At 50.9% G+C, this 15,000-nt stretch overlaps 12 non-coding genes and 5 pseudogenes across 12 annotated transcripts; all 17 read left to right on the top strand.

Moving 5' to 3' along the window:
* The first annotated feature begins 100 nt into the window (after positions 1–100).
* Positions 101–219, top strand: LOC144939437 (5S ribosomal RNA). The gene has a single exon (XR_013638615.1). It is a non-coding gene; the product is annotated as a 5S ribosomal RNA (ribosomal RNA).
* A 248-nt stretch (positions 220–467) lies between these two features.
* Positions 468–586, top strand: LOC144939251 (5S ribosomal RNA). The gene has a single exon (XR_013638441.1). It is a non-coding gene; the product is annotated as a 5S ribosomal RNA (ribosomal RNA).
* Positions 587–835: 249 nt separating this feature from the next.
* Positions 836–955, top strand: LOC144939917 (5S ribosomal RNA; annotated as a pseudogene).
* A 249-nt stretch (positions 956–1,204) lies between these two features.
* On the top strand, positions 1,205–1,323 carry LOC144938788 (5S ribosomal RNA). The gene has a single exon (XR_013637997.1). It is a non-coding gene; the product is annotated as a 5S ribosomal RNA (ribosomal RNA).
* A 249-nt stretch (positions 1,324–1,572) lies between these two features.
* LOC144940188 (5S ribosomal RNA) lies at positions 1,573–1,681 on the top strand (annotated as a pseudogene).
* Positions 1,682–1,929: 248 nt separating this feature from the next.
* Positions 1,930–2,048, top strand: LOC144939172 (5S ribosomal RNA). Its single transcript, XR_013638365.1, has one exon. It is a non-coding gene; the product is annotated as a 5S ribosomal RNA (ribosomal RNA).
* A 249-nt stretch (positions 2,049–2,297) lies between these two features.
* Positions 2,298–2,416, top strand: LOC144939641 (5S ribosomal RNA; annotated as a pseudogene).
* A 249-nt stretch (positions 2,417–2,665) lies between these two features.
* LOC144939071 (5S ribosomal RNA) lies at positions 2,666–2,784 on the top strand. The gene has a single exon (XR_013638269.1). It is a non-coding gene; the product is annotated as a 5S ribosomal RNA (ribosomal RNA).
* Positions 2,785–12,050: 9,266 nt separating this feature from the next.
* LOC144939257 (5S ribosomal RNA) lies at positions 12,051–12,169 on the top strand. The gene has a single exon (XR_013638447.1). It is a non-coding gene; the product is annotated as a 5S ribosomal RNA (ribosomal RNA).
* Positions 12,170–12,417: 248 nt separating this feature from the next.
* On the top strand, positions 12,418–12,536 carry LOC144939309 (5S ribosomal RNA). Its single transcript, XR_013638496.1, has one exon. It is a non-coding gene; the product is annotated as a 5S ribosomal RNA (ribosomal RNA).
* Positions 12,537–12,786: 250 nt separating this feature from the next.
* LOC144938731 (5S ribosomal RNA) lies at positions 12,787–12,905 on the top strand. The gene has a single exon (XR_013637944.1). It is a non-coding gene; the product is annotated as a 5S ribosomal RNA (ribosomal RNA).
* Positions 12,906–13,154: 249 nt separating this feature from the next.
* Positions 13,155–13,273, top strand: LOC144940299 (5S ribosomal RNA). The gene has a single exon (XR_013638876.1). It is a non-coding gene; the product is annotated as a 5S ribosomal RNA (ribosomal RNA).
* A 249-nt stretch (positions 13,274–13,522) lies between these two features.
* LOC144939121 (5S ribosomal RNA) lies at positions 13,523–13,641 on the top strand. The gene has a single exon (XR_013638316.1). It is a non-coding gene; the product is annotated as a 5S ribosomal RNA (ribosomal RNA).
* A 249-nt stretch (positions 13,642–13,890) lies between these two features.
* Positions 13,891–14,009, top strand: LOC144939665 (5S ribosomal RNA; annotated as a pseudogene).
* Positions 14,010–14,258: 249 nt separating this feature from the next.
* On the top strand, positions 14,259–14,377 carry LOC144939207 (5S ribosomal RNA). Its single transcript, XR_013638399.1, has one exon. It is a non-coding gene; the product is annotated as a 5S ribosomal RNA (ribosomal RNA).
* A 249-nt stretch (positions 14,378–14,626) lies between these two features.
* LOC144939308 (5S ribosomal RNA) lies at positions 14,627–14,745 on the top strand. The gene has a single exon (XR_013638495.1). It is a non-coding gene; the product is annotated as a 5S ribosomal RNA (ribosomal RNA).
* A 250-nt stretch (positions 14,746–14,995) lies between these two features.
* LOC144939551 (5S ribosomal RNA) overlaps positions 14,996–15,000 on the top strand; it is a 109-nt pseudogene continuing 104 nt past the window's right edge.

Here is a 15,000-nt window from a genome sequence, read left to right as displayed (position 1 = left end):
CAGGAGTCCAGAATAAACGTTTTCATGAGTGTTGACCTCCCGCAGTAGAGTTGAATCTTGATTTTAACATATGAATGTGTGTCAGGTCTCTGCAAGTATGGCCTACGACCATATCACCCTGAATTCGCCTGATCTCCTTTGATCTCGAAAGCTAAGCAGGGTCGAGCCTGGTTAGTACTTGGATTGGAGACTGCCTGGGAATACCAGGTGTTGTAGGCTTTTGCATTCTCGCATCTGGATGGGTCGCGTTTAACTCTTCAATTCACCCAGTCAGTTCACCTGCCAATTGCACGTGGATATGGTGTACTGCATTGGGATCAAGATTTTATTGTAAAAGACCGTTTAATGCCACTCTTTCGGGGCTCAACCAGGAGTCCAGAATAAACGTTTCATGAGTGTTGACCTCCCGCAGTAGAGTTGAATCTTGATTTTTACATGTGAATGTGCCTCAGGTCTCTGCAAGTATGGCCTACGACAATATCACCCTGAATGCGCCCGATCTCGTCTGATCTTGGAAGCTAAGCAGGGTCGAGCCTGGTGAGTACTTGGATGGAAGACTGCCTGGGAATACCAGGTGTTGTAGGCTTTTGCATTTTCGTATCTGGATGAGTCGCGTTTTACTCTTCAATTCACCCAGTCAGTTCACCTGCCAATTGCACGCGGATATGGTGTACTGCATTGGGATCAAGATTTTCTTGTAAAAGACCGTTTAATGCCACTCTTTCGGGGCTCAACCAGGAGTCCAGAATAAACGTTTTCATGAGTGTTGACCTCCCGCAGTAGAGTTGAATCTTGATTTTTACATATGAATGTGCGTCAGGTCTCTGCAAGTATGGCCTACGACAATATCACCCTGAATGCGCCCGATCTCTATCTGATCTTGGAAGCTAAGCAGGGTCGAGCCTGGTGAGTACTTGGATGGAAGACTGCCTGATAATACCAGGTGTTGTAGGCTTTTGCATTTTCGTATCTGGATGAGTCGCGTTTTACTCTTCAATTCACCCAGTCAGTTCACCTGCCAATTGCACGCGGATATGGTGTACTGCATTGGGATCAATATTTTCTTGTAAAAGACCTTTTAATGCCACTCTTTCGGGGCTCAACCAGGAGTCCAGAATAAACGTTTTCATGAGTGTTGACCTCCCGCAGTAGAGTTGAATCTTGATTTTAACATATGAATGTGCGTCAGGTCTCTGCAAGTATGGCCTACGACCATATCACCCTGAATGCGCCCGATCTCGTCTGATCTTGGAAGCTAAGCAGGGTCGAGCCTGGTGAGTACTTGGATGGGAGACTGCCTGGGAATACCAGGTGTTGTAGGCTTTTGCATTTTCGTATCTGGATGGGTCGCGTTTTACTCTTCAATTCACCGAGTCAGTTCACCTGCCAATTGCACGCGGATATGGTGTACTGCATTGGGATCAAGATTTTCTTGTAAAAAACCGTTTAATGCCACACTTTCGGGGCTCAACCAGGAGTCCAGAATAAACGTTTTCATGAGTGTTGACCTCCTGCAGTAGAGTTGAATCTTGATTTTTACAAATGATTGTGCGTCAGGTCTCTGCAAGTATGGGCTACGACCATATAACCCTGAATGCGCCTGATCTCGGAAGCTAAGCAGGGTCGAGCCTGGTTAGTACTGGGATGGGACACTGCCTGGTAATACCAGGTGTTGTAGGCTTTTGCATTTTCGTATCTGGATGGGTCGCGTTTTACTCTTCAATTCACCCAGTCAGTTCACCTGCCAATTGCACGTGGATATGGTGTACTGCATTGGGATCAAGATTTCTTGTAAAAGACCGTTTTATGCCACTCTTTCGGTGCTCAACCAGGAGTCCAGAATAAACGTTTTCATGAGTGTTGACCACCTGCAGTAGAGTTGAATCTTGATTTTTACAAATGAATGTGCGTCAGGTCTCTGCAAGTATGGCCTACGGCCATATCACCCTGAATGCGCCTGATCTCGTCTGATCTCGGAAGCTAAGCAGGAACGAGCCTGGTTAGTACTTGGATGGGAGACTGCCTGGGAATACCAGGTGTTGTAGGCTTTTGCATTTTCGTATCTGGATGGGTCGCGTTTTACACTTCAATTCACCCAGTCAGTTCACCTGCCAATTGCACGCGGATATGGTGTACTGCATTGGGATCAAGATTTTCTTGTAAAAGACCGTTTAATGCCACTCTTTCGGGGCTCAACCAGGAGTCCAGAATAAACGTTTTCATGAGTGTTGACCTCCCGCAGTAGAGTTGAATCTTGATTTTAACATATGAATGTGCGTCAGGTCTCTGCAAGTATGGCCTACGACAATATCACCCTGAATGCGCCCGATCTCGTCTGATCTTGGAAGCTAAGCAGGGTCGAGCCTGGTGAGTACTTGGATGCAAGACTGCCTGGGAATACCAGGTGTTGTAGGCTTTTACATTTTCGTATCTGGATGGGTCGCGTTTTACTCTTCAATTCACCCAGTCAGTTCACCTGCCAATTGCACGCGGATATGGTGTACTGCATTGGGATCAAGATTTTCTTGTAAAAGACCGTTTAATGCCACTCTTTCGGGGCTCAACCAGGAGTCCAGAATAAACGTTTTCATGAGTGTTGACCTCCCGCAGTAGAGTTGAATCTTGATTTTAACATATGAATGTGCGTCAGGTCTCTGCAAGTATGGCCTACGACCATATCACCCTGAATGCGCCCGATCTCCTTTGATCTCGAAAGCTAAGCAGGGTCGAGCCTGGTTAGTACTTGGATTGGAGACTGCCTGGGAATACCAGGTGTTGTAGGCTTTTGCATTCTCGCATCTGGATGGGTCGCGTTTAACTCTTCAATTCACCCAGTCAGTTCACCTGCCAATTGCACGTGGATATGGTGTACTGCAGCCCAGAGCCCCCCACACCACTAACAACTCCCGCCTAGCCAACGACCTGAACGAGTTCTACTGCAGATTTGAAAGACAATTGGACTGTCCTGAACTACCCCTTCCCACCCAAGAGGCCCCTATCCCACCCCACACTACAGAGACAACTATCTCCATTCAGGAGGGAGAAGTTAAAAAAACTTTTCAAGAGGCAGAACCCACACAAAGCAGCTGGGCCGGACTCTGTCTCTCCAGCCACCCTCAGGCACTGCGCGGACCAGCTGTCCCCAGTGTTCACCAACATCTTTACCACCTCCATGGAGACATGTCATGTACCAGCCTGTCTCAAGTCCTCCATCATCATTCCAGTGCCCAAAAAGCCAAGGCCAACAGGATTAAATGATTACAGACCAATCGCCCTTACCTCCGTGGTAATGACGTCTTTTGAGCGCCTGGTCCTTGCACACCTCAAAGCCATCACAGACCCTCTACTGGACCCCCTTCAGTTTGCCTACAGAGCCAACAGGTCTGTGGATGATGCAGTTAACATGGCCCTCCACTTCACCCTACAGCATCTGGACTCCGCAGCATCCTACGCCAGGATCCTGTTTGTGGACTTTAGCTCGGCTTTTAACACCATCATTCCTAGCCTGCTTCAGGACAAGCTCTCCCTGCTGAACGTGCCAGACTCCACCTGCAGATGGATCACAGACTTCCTGTCTGACAGGAAGCAGTGTGTCAAACTGGGATCACAAGTTTCTGCCTCCAGGTCAATCAGCACCGGATCTCCTCAGGGCTGCGTCCTTTCCCCTCTGCTATTCACCCTGTACACCAACAGCTGCACCTCCAGTCACCAGTCCGTCAAACTGTTGAAGTTTGCGGACGACACCACCCTCATTGGGCTAATCTCTGATGGGGATGAGTCTGACTATAGGAGGGAAGCTGACAACCTGGTGACCTGGTGTAGCCAGAACAACCTGGAGCTTAATGCTCTTAAGACCGTGGAGATGGTTGTGGACTTCAGGAAGAATTCAGCCCCACTCACCCCCATCACCCTGTGCGACTCCCCAGTCACCAATGTTGAGTCCTTCCGCTTCCTGGGCACTATTCTTTCCCAGGATATCAAGTGGGAACTGAACATCAGCTCCCTTATCAAGAGAGCTCAACAGAGAATGTACTTCCTACGGCAGCTGAAGAAATTTAATCTGCCAAAGACAATGATGGTGTGCTTCTATACAGCCATCATTGAGTCCATCCTCACCTCCTCCATCACCGTCTGGTACGCTGCTGCCACTGCCAAGGACAAGAGCAGACTGCAGCGTATCATCCGCACTGCTGAGAAGGTGATTGGCTGTAATCTACCAACCCTTGAGGACCTGCACACTTTGAGAACCCTGAGGCGAGCGAGGAAGATTGTGGACGATTCCTCGCACCCTGGATACTCTCTGTTCCAGCTACTCCCCTCCGGCAGAAGGCTGCGGTCCATCAAGACAAAAACCTCACGTCATAAAAACAGTTTTTTCCCATCCGCTGTTGGCCTCCTCAACAAGGCCAAGGGCTTAAAATGACTTTTACACTTAAAATAACTGTTACACTTACTATAACATTTTATCTACATAATTACACCTTTCCATACTTACAACGTGTAATCTTATTTGTATTTTTGTATTTTAATATTGTTTAATACGGCTAATTAACATTTTACATTTCGCATTTTATAAGGTCTACTTATTCATAATTTTAAAGATTCTAGCCCTTTAGTATTACTTATACTTTGTAACGTTAGTATAGTTAGAGTGTATACCTTTTATATAAGTTAAGATTCCTACTTGTTCAATGTATGTGTAATGTAGTAACTCGGCGGGAGACGACTTCACGGGTAACACACTCTTTATTTTACCAAACTCGTTCACAGGTGACTAACACCTACTTTGTATCTCGGGTGACAAACACCCACTTAGTATTCGTGACTGCAGGGATTCATCTTCTTGGTTCTTTCGGTAAAGTCACGTAGAAGGGAAGTAACAAAATAATAAAAATAAAACATAATAAAACAATTCTCACGACGTTTCGGCCACAACGCAAGCAGCCGTCCTCAGGCGAAGAATGAGACATTATCAAGCTAGGAGCTTATATAGGTGTAGCGAGGAGGAGCGCCTTAACAAAAGAATGTGCATATGAAGAGGAATTTTAGCATACCAATGGGCAATGCGTAGGAGGGGGGGCGGAGGGGTTTCAAAGTCCCATTATGCCCATGCATTATGCAGGATCAACAGCACCACGGGGGGGGCGCAAGGAACAACGTTAATAAAGGAAAGGAATGTTAATGATATGTAGCTGCATTTACCAAACAACCACGTAGAAAACCAAAGTAAAAACTACATAAAAAAAAAACTAAAATATAAACTGATACTTACTATACTCTACAATAAGCTGAGTTATCAACAACAAATAATAAATTACAATTCTACGTCGTAAGAAGTATATAATATACTTCCATCTAAACTTTATTCTCTTAGCATATACAGTACTATATACTGCCATAGATAAACCCAACATTAAATTATATACTGTATTATACAGTATATAATGTAATACAGTATATAATTTAATGTTGGGTTTATCTATGGCAGTATATAGTACTGTATATGCTAAGAGAATAAAGTTTAGATGGAAGTATATTATATACTTCTTACGACGTAGAATTGTAATTTATTATTTGTTGTTAGTAACTCAGCTTATTGTAGAGTATAGTAAGTATCAGTTTATATATTTTTTTTATGTAGTTTTTACTTTGGTTTTCTACGTGGTTGTTTGGTAAATGCAGCTACATATCATTAACATTCCTTTCCTTTATTAACGTTGTTCCTTGCGCCCCCCCGTGGTGCTGTTGATCCTGCATAATGCATGGGCATAATGGGACTTTGAAACCCCTCCGCCCCCCCTCCTACGCATTGCCCATTGGTATGCTAAAATTCCTCTTCATATGCACATTCTTTTGTTAAGGCGCTCCTCCTCGCTACACCTATATAAGCTCCTAGCTTGATAATGTCTCATTCTTCGCCTGAGGACGGCTGCTTGCGTTGTGGCCGAAACGTCGTGAGAATTGTTTTATTATGTTTTATTTTTATTATTTTGTTACTTCCCTTCTACGTGACTTTACCGAAAGAACCAAGAAGATGAACCCACTTAGTATCTCGGGTGACAAACACCCACTTAGTATCTCGGGTGACTAACACCCACTTAGTATCTCGGGTGACAAACACCCACTTAGCTATTCTGGCGACTAACGCCCACTGAGCTATTCTGGCGACTAACGCCCACTGAGCTATTCGGGTGACAAACACCCTCTTAGCTACCCTGGCGACTAACGCCCTCTTAGCTACCCTGGCGACTAACGCCCACTGAGCTATTCTGGCGACTAACGCCCACTGAGCTATTCGGGACACTCCCTCCCCGGGGTGTCCGTCTTGACTGTGGGTCCCCAGCCCGACCCACGTGGGCGTCGGACCCCGGGTCCCACAGTCTCGCCTCCGAGCCACACAGGGCCCCGGTCCCCACAAGGACGGCGGGACTAGGGGTCTCGGGGCACTAGGTCTCCAGCTCCGTCTTCTGGTCTTCAACTGGGTAACTCTCCCCGAGTGCTCTCGCGCGTCCCCCTTTATACCCCACCTGCGGACGTCGCTGCGAGCACCCATCCTATTCGACCAATCACTGGGCGCTGGCTACGATCCTGTTTTCCCACATCTCAGCGTGCCTCAGCACCCACGCCGCGCCGCCCCGTCCTCTGTCACTCCCGGCGCGCGCGTCCACACCACGCCCACAACGCGTGCCCAACCCCGCACCTCGCGCCGCCCCGTGATCCATCACTGTCACAGTCGGCGCACGTCAACACCACCACTACATCACCCCCTACCACATAGCTCGCAGCCGACCCGGCTGCTATAAAAATATACAAACCCCCCTGTGTGCCCCGTAACACAACACAACAACAAGAACAACAACTAACGTAACAACACAACACAACGCGAACACTACCATCCGCAACCATCAACCAATGCCACCGCGACAACAGAACAATATATATATAATCCGGCGAGTGACAATAGCAATGTGTATGCAGAAAGAAAAATAAATGGAATTTTTTTTTTTTTTTCTCTCTCGACTCGTGCAGCGTCCCATTCTTTCCGAGCGCCCCTACAACGGGACATTACCCCGGCAGAGGGGAACACCGGGCGAGCTCGGTGTCGGAAAAAAAAAATGTCTTCATGAAAATTGTTGTGCCCTAGCCCGAGTCCGCCTTGCCGGTCCGTCGTACGGCACCAGACGCGGTTGAACGTCCGGTGGTGCCGGCAGTTCAGGAAGACATTGGCCAGGCATCGAGGACCCGTGCGTGCCCCGGGGTTCAGGTTCCCGACGGTCAGCAGCCGTCAAGCCTGAGGCACCTGGGGGTGGGTCAGGTGGAGACAAGTGAGGAGCAGCCTGCGACACCTCCCTCCCCAAGTCGACGGTCACATCACACGCCCGGTCGTTACGGCACAGAACGGGGTCACACGGTGCCGCATAGGGCTTCAGTCGGGAGGGGTGCACGTACCAACGGCGTTTTTCCCATTTAATCTGTAAACTCTGGGGTCGTGCAACCCGCACAATTTCCACCGGTCCCCTCCAAGGTCTCAACAATTTGGGGGACGTAGCCAACGGTGCATGTGGACAATGCAGCCAGGCCTTATCGCCTGGTTTCCAATCATGCGTATGCACCCTCCGCCCATGCAATCTCTCGTTCGCGATTTGCCGAGACCGCGAATTCAACCTCGCCGCCTCCCGCGCTTCAGTCAATTTGGCGATATTAAATTTGATGTGGTCTGCCAATTTTGATTTTGCACGTGGCTGGGAAATCCCCAGTTGGACGTCCATGGCCGGATCGGCCTCCCGCCCATACATAAGAAAAAATGGGGAAAACCCCGTCGCCGCATGAGGGGCCATTCGATAGGCCGCGAGTACCCCCGGCACCTGTAAGTCCCAATCAACCTGATCGTCGCAGACCTGTTGGCACAGCATAGACGTAATCGTCCTGTTCAGACGCTCAACCATCCCGTCAGTCTGCGGGTGGTAGGGGGAAGTACGCACTTTCTTTGTACCCAACAGGTCGCACACCTCGCGCAACAAAACGCTCGAAAAATTCTTCCCTTGATCCGTCAGCAAGCGTTCGGGGGCGCCCTTGTCCAAAACATAACCCTGGACGAAGGCGTCCGCCACCGCTGCAGCCGACTGGTTGGTGAGTGGCCATGCCATGGGCCATCGGGTGAAGTATTCTACGCCAACCAGCAGGAACCTATTTCCCCTCGGTGTAGCAGGAAAGGGCCCCAAGATGTCCAACGCAACCAATTCGTTTGTGCGCGAAACTTGAATGGATTGCAGCGGTGGATTAGCTGCCAATGGTGGCGGTTTTCTTTTGGCGCACCCTACGCATCCCTTAAGAATGTTCGCCACGTCGTTACCCATCCCCGGCCAATAATAGTCTCGCTGGATTAGGGCGAGCGTTTTGTGAAAACCCAGATGCATGAGCCGTTCATGAGCTGCCAGAACGACCCTACCCCGCATAGCAACAGGCACAACGAGCACGTGACGCCGGGACATGTTGTCCCACTTCATCAAAAGGCCCTGTCTGCACACCCAGGAACCGACCCGCGCATCCCCTACCTCGGGAGCGCCAATTTTTCGACGTAGCGTAAGTAGGGAGCTGTCGGACATTTGGAGACGGCCCCACTCAATGAGGGGCAACGACAACAGCGAATCCCTCCCCGTGGGAGCGTCGACTCCCAATTGCACTTTGGACAAGTTAGCAGAACCGGCACACAACGAGTCCAACCACTTTGTCCCCTCGTCACTTGGAGGATGCGACTCGACAGTGAAATCTGCTTGAGCCACGAGCCGTTCCTCAACGGGTAGCGGCGCGGCGTGAGCCAGCACCGTTCCCTGCACAATTACGGCCGGCCGCGACCCCGTATTCAGGACCATTTCGAACGGCTCACTGTCCCCTCTCACCCTGGTTTGAGCAACCGCTAAGTCGAGGCCCCTTCTGGCCCTGTTAGACGGCCCCAACAGCACCCCCTGTGCCTCCGCACCCACCTCGAGTGGTTTCCTCAACCGAAGGGGTACCAATATTTGCGATCCCGGGGGCACCCGTACAGTCTGAGTTGCCAGCGCCTGCACCGTCGCACAAACCGTGCGTATTTTGGTAGGGCTCGTCAAGAACGCAACCCGCCGACCTGACGGAAGCTCAATGCAGGCCTGATCTATAAGAATTTTGATGGGCATTTTGGACAAAAAGTCTGTACCTAGCAAACAGGGAACGGCCAGCGATGATGATACAAAAATAGGGCCCGCCAATTTGATGTCACCAATGCAAATAGTCGCCCGAATCTGGCCGATGATCCCCAGGGATCCCCCATTCGCCGCATAAAATGGCACGTCCACTGGCAGAAGGGGTCTACTTTGGACGGGAAGAATGTTATAAATAAGGTCCGAAATGATAGTGGCCGACGCACCCGTGTCCACAAGCATCCGGACCTCAACCCCGTCAATAAACCCCGTTACCACGGACGACCCGGCCGACGCAGCCACTATCCTGCGGGCCAATTCGGACCATTCGACTGCTTGCGGGCCGTGTACGGACCCCCCTCGCCGAAATGAACCCCCGGCACCCAGCCGTGAACCCCCCACCGCCAAGCGGCGACCCGAATGTGCCGTGTTTGTGGACCGAGCGTGTGAGGTGCCGCGACTTGCCGGGTTTTGTTGGGATGACTTGTGGGCCTGGTCGTCGTCCCGACGTGGTCCTGTGGCGCGCTGACGCGGGGCCCGGCACCCGGCTGCGACGTGACCCCGAAGGCCGCAGTTGTAGCAGGCGACGAGGGACGTCGTAGGTTTCGGTTGCTCCAGCTTGCGGGATGAACGTGTGGGCAAACGACCTCCCGTTCTCCACTCCCCCGGACGCGATGCAGCGAAGGCCTGCTCCTGATCCGCAGCTGGCTGAGGTTCGGCGATCGTGGCGGCCAGTGCCGCATTCCCCGCCAATTTGCAGACGACCCCCGGCTTGCGTTTGAGGACCTCGTACGCGTGAATGCTCGTGGCGATCGCCAGGGAGCAGATATCCATTTCGTCCGCCACATTGATGGGGACCCCCAACTCGTGGGCCAACGCCAGCAGCTGCTCCGTCACCATGGCGTCCTTCCCCTCCTTGTCCATGCGGGGAAAAGCTGCGTCCGCCAAGGCGAGCAGCGCCGTGCGATAGGCGAGCGTCATTTCTCCAGCCACCTTCCGCCGATCGTAGAACTGGTGGCGACAGGTGGAGGGCGGTCCGAACACCTTCGCCATCAGGTGTAGTGCGGCCTGGAGCGTAGAGCGGGACGACCTTGCAGCAGATGTGAAGGCTGCAAGCGCGTCGTCGTCGAGCATCGCTGGCAACGCACGCAGGGCAGTGGTGTCGGACCACCCCGACATTTCCTGATGAGCGAGGAACCTTCGTTGGAAGGCTCCCCAGTCGCCCCCATCCGCCTTGAACGCCGACAGCGCGGGCAATCTTTGCTGGAGGACCCGATCGTCGTCGACGTCGGAGAGATTTTCCCGCGCTCCGCTGTAGTTGTGTAAAATGTCGGCTCGGTCGTCAGGCGCAAAATGGAGAGCTCCGGCGCGCGCTGATGACGTGGGCTGCGCTGAGCGGAGGTCTCCGGCCACGTGGTGTCCGTGCTTCCCGCCAATCGATGGCGGCCCCTCAAAAACGGCGGCAACTTCCAGACTTTTGGCGTGAAGCGCCTTTTGGCGGGATCCCTCCAACGTCGCTTTCTCCAGCAACCCCGCAGCCGTTTTTCCGCTCGCCGGAACGGAGATGTCCGCCAAGACAGCGGCGGCGGCGAGTAGCAACTCCGCCAACCGGGAGTGTGCGTCTTGGAGGCTGGTGTCGGAGGCGAGCGGAGCGTCGGACCCCGCGAAGTGCTGCATCGGCGGCAACTCCTCGTCCTCTCCTCCCGAGGTTGGTGTCCCCATTACGCCATCGTCGTCCCGACCTCGCTCGTGGGTACGGGTAGTCTTCCTCGTGTCCATTCTTCTTGAAGACAGGTTCACTTCTGACGCCAGTTGTAATGTAGTAACTCGGCGGGAGACGACTTCACGGGTAACACACTCTTTATTTTACCTAACTCGTTCACAGGTGACTAACACCTACTTTGTATCTCGGGTGACAAACACCCACTTAGTATCTCGGGTGACAAACACCCACTTAGTATCTCGGGTGACTAACACCCACTTAGTATCTCGGGTGACAAACACCCACTTAGCTATTCTGGCGACTAACGCCCACTGAGCTATTCTGGCGACTAACGCCCACTGAGCTATTCGGGTGACAAACACCCTCTTAGCTACCCTGGCGACTAACGCCCTCTTAGCTACCCTGGCGACTAACGCCCACTGAGCTATTCTGGCGACTAACGCCCACTGAGCTATTCGGGACACTCCCTCCCCGGGGTGTCCGTCTTGACTGTGGGTCCCCAGCCCGACCCACGTGGGCGTCGGACCCCGGGTCCCACAGTCTCGCCTCCGAGCCACACAGGGCCCCGGTCCCCACAAGGACGGCGGGACTAGGGGTCTCGGGGCACTAGGTCTTCAGCTCCGTCTTCTGGTCTTCAACTGGGTAACTCTCCCCGAGTGCTCTCGCGCGTCCCCCTTTATACCCCACCTGCGGACGTCGCTGCGAGCACCCATCCTATTCGACCAATCACTGGGCGCTGGCTACGATCCTGTTTTCCCACATCTCAGCGTGCCTCAGCACCCACGCCGCGCCGCCCCGTCCTCTGTCACTCCCGGCGCGCGCGTCCACACCACGCCCACAACGCGTGCCCAACCCCGCACCTCGCGCCGCCCCGTGATCCATCACTGTCACAGTCGGCGCACGTCAACACCACCACTACATATGCACCGTCCCGCCATAGTGAATTCCTTGTCTGTGCAAACTTACATGGCGATTAAAACCGTTTCTGATTCTGATTCTGATCAAGATTTTATTGTAAAAGACCGTATAATGCCACTCTTTCGGGGCTCAACCAGGAGTCCAGAATAAACGTTTCATGAGTGTTGACCTTCCGCAGTAGAGTTGAATCTTGATTTTAACATATGAATGTGCGTCAGGTCTCTGCAAGTATGGCCTACGACCATATCACCCTGAATTCGCCCGATCTCCTTTGATCTCGAAAGCTAAGCAGGGTCGAGCCTGGTTAGTACTTGGATTGGAGACTGCCTGGGAATACCAGGTGTTGTAGGCTTTTGCATTCTCGCATCTGGATGGGTCGCGTTTAACTCTTCAATTCACCCAGTCAGTTCACCTGCCAATTGCACGTGGATATGGTGTACTGCATTGGGATCAAGATTTTATTGTAAAAGACCGTTTAATGCCACTTTTTCGGGGCTCAACCAGGAGTCCAGAATAAACGTTTCATGAGTGTTGACCTCCCGCAGTAGAGTTGAATCTTGATTTTTACATGTGAATGTGCGTCAGGTTTCTGCAAGTATGGCGTACGACCATATCACCCTGAATGCGCCCGATCTCGTCTGATCTCGGAAGCTAAGCAGCGTAGAGCCTGGTTAGTACTTATATGGGAGACTGCCTGGGAATACCAGGTGTTGTAGGCTTTTGCATTTTCGCTTCTGGATGGGTCGCGTTTTACTCTTCAATTCACCCAGTCAGTTCACCTGCCAATTGCACGTGGATATGGTTGTACTGCATTGGGATCAATATTTTCTTGTAAAAGACCTTTTAATGCCACTCTTTCGGGGCTCAATCAGGAGTCCAGAATAAAAGTTTTCATGAGTGTTGACCTCCCGCAGTAGAGTTGAATCTTGATTTTTACATATGTATGTGCGTCAGGTCTCTGCAAGTATAGCTTACGACCATATCACCCTGAATGCGCCCGATCTCGTCTGATCTCGGAAGCTAAGCAGGGTCGAGCCTGGTTAGTATTTGGATGGGAGACTGCCTGGGAACACCAGGTGTTGTAGGCTTATGCATTTTCGTATCTGGATGGGTCGCGTTTTACTCTTCAATTCACCCAGTCAGTTCACCTGCCAATTGCACGCGGATATGGTGTACTGCATTGGGATCAATATTTTCTTGTAAAAGACCGTTTAATGCCACTCTTTCGGGGCTCAACCAGGAGTCCAGAATAAACGTTTTCATGAGTGTTGACCACCTGCAGTAGAGTTGAATCTTGATTTTTACAAATGAATGTGCGTCAGGTCTCTGCAAGTATGGCCTACGACCATATCACCCTGAATGCGCCCGATCTCGTCTGATCTCGGAAGCTAAGCAGGGTCGAGCCTGGTTAGTACTTGGATGGGAGACTGCCTGGGAATACCAGGTGTTGTAGGCTTTTGCATTTTCGTATCTGGATGGGTCGCGTTTTACTCTTCAATTCACCCAGTCAGTTCACCTGCCAATTGCACGCGGATATGGTGTACTGCATTGGGATCAAGATTTTCTTGTAAAAGACCGTTTAATGCCACTCTTTCGGGGCTCAACCAGGAGTCCAGAATAAACGTTTTCATGAGTGTTGACCTCCCGCAGTAGAGTTGAATCTTGATTTTTACATATGTATGTGCGTCAGGTCTCTGCAAGTATGGCCTACGACCATATCACCCTGAATGCGACCGATCTCTTCTGATCTCGGAAGCTAAGCAGGGTCGAGCCTGGTTCGTACTTGGATGGGAGACTGCCTGGGAATACCAGGTGTTGTAGGCTTTTGCATTTTCGTATCTGGATGGGTCGCGTTTTACTCTTCAATTCACCCAGTCAGTTCACCTGCCAATTGCACGCGGATATGGTGTACTGCATTGGGATCAAGATTTTCTTGTAAAAGACCGTTTAATGCCACTCTTTCGGGGCTCAACCAGGAGTCCAGAATAAACGTTTTCATGAGTGTTGACCTCCCGCAGTAGAGTTGAATCTTGATTTTAACATATGAATGTGCGTCAGGTCTCTGCAAGTATGGCCTACGACCATATCACCCTGAATGCGCCCGATCTCCTTTGATCTCGAAAGCTAAGCAGAGTCGAGCCTGGTTCGTACTTGGATGGGAGACTGCCTGGGAATACCATGTGTTGTAGGCTTTTGCATTTTCGTATCTGGATGGGTCGCGTTTTACTCTTCAATTCACCCAGTCAGTTCACCTGCCAATTGCACGCGGATATGGTGTACTGCATTGGGATCAAGATTTTCTTGTAAAAGACCGTTTAATGCCACTCTTTCGGGGCTCAACCAGGAGTCCAGAATAAACGTTTTCATGAGTGTTGACCTCCCGCAGTAGAGTTGAATCTTGATTTTAACATATGAATGTGCGTCAGGTCTCTGCAAGTATGGCCTACGACCATATCACCCTGAATGCGCCCGATCTCCTTTGATCTCGAAAGCTAAGCAGAGTCGAGCCTGGTTAGTACTTGGATGGGAGACTGCCTGGGAATACCTGGTGTTGTAGGCTTTTGCATTCTCGCATCTGGATGGGTCGCGTTTAACTCTTCAATTCACCCAGTCAGTTCACCTGCCAATTGCACGTGGATATGGTGTATTGCATTGGGATCAAGATTTTATTGTAAAAGACCGTTTAATGCCACTCTTTCGGGGCTCAACCAGGAGTCCAGAATAAACGTTTCATGAGTGTTGACCTCCCTGCAGTAGAGTTGAATCTTGATTTTTACATGTGAATGTGCGTCAGGTTTCTGCAAGTATGGCGTACGACCATATCACCCTGAATGCGCCCGATCTCGTCTGATCTCGGAAGCTAAGCAGCGTAGAGCCTGGTTAGTACTTATATGGGAGACTGCCTGGGAATACCAGGTGTTGTAGGCTTTTGCATTTTCGCATCTGGATGGGTCGCGTTTTACTCTTCAATTCACCCAGTCAGTTCACCTGGCAATTGCACGTGGATATGGTTGTACTGCATTGGGATCAATATTTTCTTGTAAAAGACCGTTTAATGCCACTCTTTCGGGGCTCAACCAGGAGTCCAGAATAAACGTTTTCATGAGTGTTGACCTCCTGCAGTAGAGTTGAATCTTGATTTTTACAAATGAATGTGCGTCAGGTCTCTGCAAGTATGGCCTA

Source organism: Lampetra fluviatilis, chromosome 22, assembly GCF_964198595.1.
Source record: "Lampetra fluviatilis chromosome 22, kcLamFluv1.1, whole genome shotgun sequence".
In the NCBI taxonomy this organism is placed as follows: Eukaryota; Metazoa; Chordata; class Hyperoartia; order Petromyzontiformes; family Petromyzontidae; genus Lampetra; species Lampetra fluviatilis.
This window is presented reverse-complemented; position numbering and strand designations above follow the sequence as displayed.